We start from the raw sequence: 6851 nt of genomic DNA, 5'->3' as shown, positions 1-6851 counted from the left end.
ATGTCTCTTCACCATCAAATATCTACGGTTCCAAGACTGAAATTCTCTGTTTAAAATTGGTTGCCTATTGTCTCATTACCCATTGGCTCAAATGGGCCTCCCAGTTTAGCTGGCCCATCTTACAAAAGACCAGCAGCTCAACTAGAGTTTTTAGGAGGGAAAGACCAGAGGACTGGGAGGAGTGGAATCCACTGAGACCAGGATGGACCATGAGATGCGCACTAAGTCTCTGGGCCCCCAGGTTGGAGACACCAAACAGAGGAAGACATGGTTTGTAACCCAGGTGTGGTGGCGCATTCTTGGACCCCAGCTCATCGGAGGCAGGGGAATCAAGGTTCAAGGCTGCCTCAATAAAGCCAAATGAAGAAGGTGGAGGGAGGAAATGAGAGAAGAGAAGAGGAGAAAGAGAGAGGAAGAAAGGAGGAGAAAAGGAAGGAAGGAATCGGAAAGGGAAGCAGGCATGGAGACAAGATAACGGAAGGCAGGGAGGAGAGAAAACACCGTGATGCTCTCTCTCTCTTTAGCCAAGCCTTAAAACTCTCAAGGAGTCTGTCTTGATAAGAGCTTTCTAAGCCGGGCGGTGGTGGCACACGCCTTTAATTCCGGCACTCGGGAGGCAGAGGCAGGCGGATCTCTGAGTTCGAGGCCGGGCTGGACTGACAGCCTCCAAAACAATACAGAGAAACCCTGTCTCATAAAGCCAAAAAAAAAAAAAAGAGCTTTCTAGATCTTTAAGGATAGTCACTAAATGGTAGATAGATACAGTTATAATGGTCCTAAATTTTTTATCCTGATACCAGTTAACATAACTGCTCTCTTTATGTTCAAATAAGGCACAAGCTGGGGGGTGGTGGGAGCAAATGACTATCCGGTGACTTTACTCAGCATCCACTCAGGACAAGGCACTGCGCTGGGCATGCTGAATGGACGCTCCTGTCAACTTCTCAGACAAACTAGAGACGTTAACCATTCCCATCACGTGCACCCAGAACACTCGGTCAATAGCAGCCAGACAGGGATGCGCTTAGATTCACATCTGGTTGAAACCAAAATCCATGCACCTTCCATCATGGCCGCCAAAAACCAAAAATACGTTTTAGCTGGTCACTTCAGTGATAAGCAAAGTCACAATTACGTTAGCGTTCAGCCACGGTTCCTGATTTACAGCCCTGTAAACAGCTAATACTGTCCTCATTTGGCTAGGAGGAACCTGAAGTTAAGCCTTTTGCTCGGGGACACTCGGTGAGGTAGCAAAGGTTTAAGCCAGACAATCTGATACCGAACACCAGCGACTTACGTGCCGCACATGGCAAACTTATTTTAGTTCAATCAGCCATAAATAAAAACCTGCTATTGCTCAGGGTGCTAAGAAGGACAGAGCAAAGTTGAGCTATGATCCAGGGGGTTGATAAACTGAGAAATGCCTCTTCGCCGGCATCTGGAGGTTATTGAGGGGAAGCACCACACTGACACAGACCAGCCTGCAATACTTTTCCCACAATTTCCTTCCAAGGCCCCAAACGCAATCAGTAATCGTGACTTGCATTTGGTCAATCATCTCTGATATTCTTAAAGAACACAATGCTATTTCAAGCCTCCCGTGACTATGGCTTCCACAGGACATTTCCCTGCAGGAACAACACCTTGGCTGTGTCCCCTCGGGTCTGGAAAATGTTTCTGGCACCTCGGCAGAGATGACAAAATGGAGGAGGGAGACGGGGGGGGGGTTTGGGGGGTGCTGGCATGCAAGTGTTTACATTTAGACGGTGCAGCCGGAAACTGAGCTCACGAAAGAACTTAATTCCAAAGTTGGAACCAAAACGTATTTCCGAAGTTCTCTTGGCCTGGGGATGGGTCAGATGTTCAGGAACACGGCTTTGAGTATCACTCTCTGTTTACAGTCTTGACCTCTGCCTTCCATGTAGCCGTGACTTTCTGTACCCAAGATGAGACCCGATGATCTTGTTACCTGGGTTGCAGAAACCCAAACAATCCCGAGGCTCCAGGACAAGACTTGTTAAGGAGGCGCTGCCTGTGGGTGGATTTTCACGTCCACTAGGATATGCATGCATGCTAGAGTGTGCCCAGCACAAAGAGCTGGCCTGTGTGCTGCCAATGCTAATGAGATAGGGAGTGGGCCAGCCAGGAAAGTATGTTGTGCAAGCATGAGGACCTGAGTTCAAATTCCCAGCACCCATGTCACCAAAAAAAAAAGGCACAATAGAGATTGCTTCCGATGTTTGTGCAAGGTTTGCTGCCTGGTCTAGCCAACCAGCAAGTGAGAGACTCTGTCTCAAAAAAAAATCAAGTTAAATCAAATGGAGAGCAATTGAAGAAGACGCCTGATGTTGGCCTCTGGCCTCTACATACCTGTCTGTACACACAGGCACTACTACATATGTGCTTGCTCACATACAAACACAGGAATACAGACACCCATGCACACACGAGTTAATGTTATGAAAAATAAACAAAGCCGGAGGGAGTGTGCCAAATGAAAATATATAAAAGATGTGGCCACTGTATGAAATGCAAGATGGTCTTCATTGCAGTTGGGCCGGGAGAAGGGTAAGAGAATTCCTATGAAGGACATGATGGGCAGTTGCAAAATTGAATATGGAGTGCTAGCTAATAGTGTTAATCCAAAGCTAAATTCAGTCTGAACACTGTACTAAAGGATTGATTGCTCAAAATGACAATGGCCAAACCGTGTATAAAAAACAGCAATTTAACCCTAATCCACAACAATCTGCCCAGGAAACAACCCTATACCTAAGACAATTAGCCCAGGATGTCATATAATTATTCAATGTGGCCTTGTCAGAAGCATGGTCACCCCCACCCCCATGACAGTCCAAGAAACGAAACAGTAACTTCTATAATCTTAGACCCCAAATGGCCAGGCCTTGACGGATAACTGACAGTTTTCCCTAAATGAAGTCCTTATCCCCAGTTTAGGACCAACCAGACGAAGCCACCTGCAGCTTCCCTGCCTCACCACAGACGACGCAGCCTTGCGGGGCTCTCTTGTTTGGTCCCTGTTTATTGCCTCAGCACCATGTCATGTGAATACCCCTGTTTATTGGAAAGATGAGCCCAAGTGTGTGCTTGTTAAGAGTCTGCCCTCAGTCCTCAGATGATTCAGGAAAAAACAAACGTCTGTAAGACAGAAATAACTAACGCGGGTATGAAAGTGGATTAATAACTCATGTGACTGGACTAATGGTATGAAGCTCTTTTGTACAAATCCTGACACCCTTTTCTTTTTTTCTTTTTCTTTTTGTATGCTTTTTATTTAAATTAGAAACATGCATGCTTCAAATGTCAATCCCAGCTCCCCACTTCTCCCTCCACCAGCCCCACCACCACTCCCCACCCCCAGCCCAATCCCTACATCATTCCCCAGGGAGGGCGAGGCCCTCCTTGGGGGATCTCCAGAGTCTGTCATTTCATCCAGGGCAGGACCTAGGCCCTTCCCCATGTGTCCAGGCTGAGACAGCATCCCTCCATGTGGAATGGGCTCCCAAAGTCCATTTGTATGCCATGGTGAACACTGATCTACTACCCAAGGCCCCAGAGATTTCTGAGGCCTCCTCAGTGACACTACATTCATGGAGTCTGGAGCAGTCCCCTGTTGGCCTCTTAGTCATCAGTCTGGGGTTCAAGAACTCCCCCTTTGTCCAGTCAGCTGTCTTTGTGGGTTTCACCAGCACAATCTTGACCGCCTTGCTCATCACTCCTCCATCTCTGTCACTGGGTTCCTGCGGGTCAGTTCAGTGTCTAGTTGTGAGTATCTGTCTCTGCTTCCATCAGTCACTAGATGAAGGTTCTAGGATGTCACATAAGGTAGTCATCAACCTCATCATCAGGTAGGGGCTATTAATGTAGTCTCTCTGCTATTACTTAGTTTTCCAGTTGGTGTTATCCTTGTAGATCTCTGGGAATCTCACTAGTGTCAGCTCTCTCCTCAAAGCTATAATGACTCCAACTATTATGGTATCTCTCATCCTGGTCTCCTCTATTCTTACCCCGACTCAGCCTTCCTGCTCCCCTATGTCTTCTTCTCCCCTCCTCTTATTCCCTTCTCTTTTTCCTGGTTCCCTCTCTTCTCCTCCCATGTTTCCAATCTGCTCAGTAGATCTTGCCTCATTCCACTTCTCTGGGGCATAATGCGTCTCTCTTGGGAACCTCCCTGTTTCCCAGACTCACTGGCCCTGGGATTGTAGGCTGACACTCCCCTGATGCATCTCTAAAATCCATACATAAGTGAATACATACCATGATTGTCTTTTTGTGACTGGGTTACCTCACTCAGGATGGTTTCTTCTAGTGCCTGCAAATTTCAAGATTCTGTTGTGATTTTCCGCTGAGTAGTACTCCACTGTGTAAATGTACCACATTTTCTCTATCCACTCTTCAGTTGTGAGGCATTAGGTTGCTTCCAAGTTCTGGCTATTACAAATAATGCTGCTATGAACATAGTGGAACAGACATCCTTGTTGTATGAATGGGCATCTTTTGGGCATATGCCTAAGAGTGGAATTGCTGGGTCTTGTGGTAGGTTTATTCCCATTTTTCTGAGGAATCTCCATACTGATCCAAAGTGGCTGTACAAGTTTGCACTCACACCAGCAATGGACGAGTGTTCCCCTTTCTCCACATCCTCTCCAGCATAAGCTGTCATTGGTGTTTTTATTTTAGACATTCTGACAGAAGTAAGATGATATCTCAGGGTTGTTTTGATTTGCATTTCCCTAATGGCTAAGGATGTTGAGCACTTTCTCAAGTGTCTCTCAGCCATTTTAGTCTCCTCTATTGTGAATTCTCTATTTAGTTCAGTCCCCCACTTTTTAATTGGGTCCTTTTGGTGTTTTAGAGAATAGCTTCTTGAGTTCTTTGTAAAATGTGGAGATCAGCCCTCTGACAGATGTGGGGTTAGTGAATATCTTTTCCCAATCTGTGGGTTGCCTTTTTGTCTTGCTGATTGTGTCCTTTACCTTACAGAAGCTACTCAGTTTCAGGAGGTCCCATTTATTAATTGTCAATCTCAGTGTTTGTGCTACTGGTGTTATGTTCAGGAAGCTGTCTCCTGTACCAATTCGTTCAAGGGTACCACCCAATTTCTCTTCAAGAGGTTCAGTGTGGCTGGATTTATGTTGAGGTCTTTGATCCATTTGGACTTAAGTTTTGTGCATGGCGATAAACATGGATCAATCCGCATTCTTCTACATGCCAGTCTCCAATTATGCCAGCACCATTTGTTGAAGATGCTTTCTTTATTCCATTGTATAATTTTAGCTTCTTTGTCAAAGATCAGCTGTTCATAGGTTTGTGGATTAATCTCAGAGTGTTCAATTCGATTCCACTGGTCTACCTGTCTATTTTTGTGCCGATACCAAGCTGTTTTCAGGACTACAGCTCTGTAATAGAGCTTGAAGTCAGGGATGGTTATAACGATACTCGAGGCTATATAGGGAAAAACAATATATTTATTTATCAGGGAGAGAGAGAGTCGCACATACCAGGAGTTAGAAGCGTGGCTGGCTTCCAGGAGAAAAGAGGGAGGCCCCTTTTCCTTTCACTACCTTTTATCTCTACCTTGGCCCCGCCCTGTTGGGCGGGTAGCTTTGTGGGGTTCACTCCTACAGATGGTGATGCCTCCAGATGTTGCTTGAAGTCAGGGATGGTGATGCCTCCAGATGTTGCTTGAAGTCAAGGATGGTGATGCCTCCAGATGTTGCTTTGTTGTTTGCTGTCTATTCCATCACCTGGCCTTCAGGCCCTGCCTCCTACCTGACAGCGTACTGAGTCATCCCGTTATGTGTGAGCCCCTCTTATGCATTCGTGTGGCAGCTCTTTGCCTTGGCTCACACGGAGACATCTAAGAACCCTGAGAGGATGCTGACACTATGCCCCAGATACTGAACTGTTCCCAGGTACAGCCTGGGACTTCTTTCATGTTCGGTCTGCTTTTTAGCTCCCCCACCCCACACCAGGATTCTTTTTCTCTTTTTCTTTTCTTTTCTTTCTTTTTTTTTTTCATTTTCCGAGTCAGGGTTTCTCTATGCCTCTTTGTAGACCAGGCTGGCCTCGAACTTACAGAGATCCGCCTGCCTCTGCCTCCTGAGTGCTGGGATTAAAGGCGTGTGCCACCACCACCCGACCTCACCCCAGGATTCTTAGTCATTCCAATGTATGCAGTTGACAATGAGAACCACTTTTTTCACACGTTGCTTATAGGAAATATACTCTGAGTGTTTATGGCTAAAGGGATGCCTGCTCTCAACCGTCAAATGGTTATGAAAAATATGTTTGTATCTTTGGGGAAAGAGGGGCAGAAATAGCCAAGCATACATCCATGGGGCTGTCCCTTCCAAATCCATTACCTTAGGGACGTGCCCGAGATTCACCTAGTGAGATCCATTTGATCTCTCACTAACGACTCCGCGTACAAGCCACTGTTCTGAGGTGGTGAGGATCTCCTTGGCCTTCTATTCTAAAGTCTTTCCCAACAACCAATTAAGGAGAGACGAGCAGGTCAACAACCGTCAAAGCTAATCACTGTAATTTCCCGTCTACGAACTCCCAGCTTGTATTCACAAACACACCCCACCCCCGGCACCCCGTGACAGGGCAGGAAACACCTCCTTGTGATGGGACAAGCTGCTACAGGACCGAAAACAACAGACTGTTCATCCAGATGTAGTTAGAAGTTACTGAGAGCACACTGAGCAAAGGCGTGATGAAATCGCCCGTGATTTACAGCAACAGGTGGCAGCCTCTGAGAAGGCATAGACGTGGTCATCTGCCTTCTTGTATACACGGCAGAGAGAACAAGGAGACCCAGCACC

Source organism: Mesocricetus auratus, unplaced genomic scaffold, assembly GCF_017639785.1.
Source record: "Mesocricetus auratus isolate SY011 unplaced genomic scaffold, BCM_Maur_2.0 Super-Scaffold_100023, whole genome shotgun sequence".
NCBI lineage: Eukaryota > Metazoa > Chordata > Mammalia > Rodentia > Cricetidae > Mesocricetus > Mesocricetus auratus.
The sequence above is the reverse complement of the archived record's forward strand: the minus strand, read 5'-3'. Positions refer to the sequence as shown.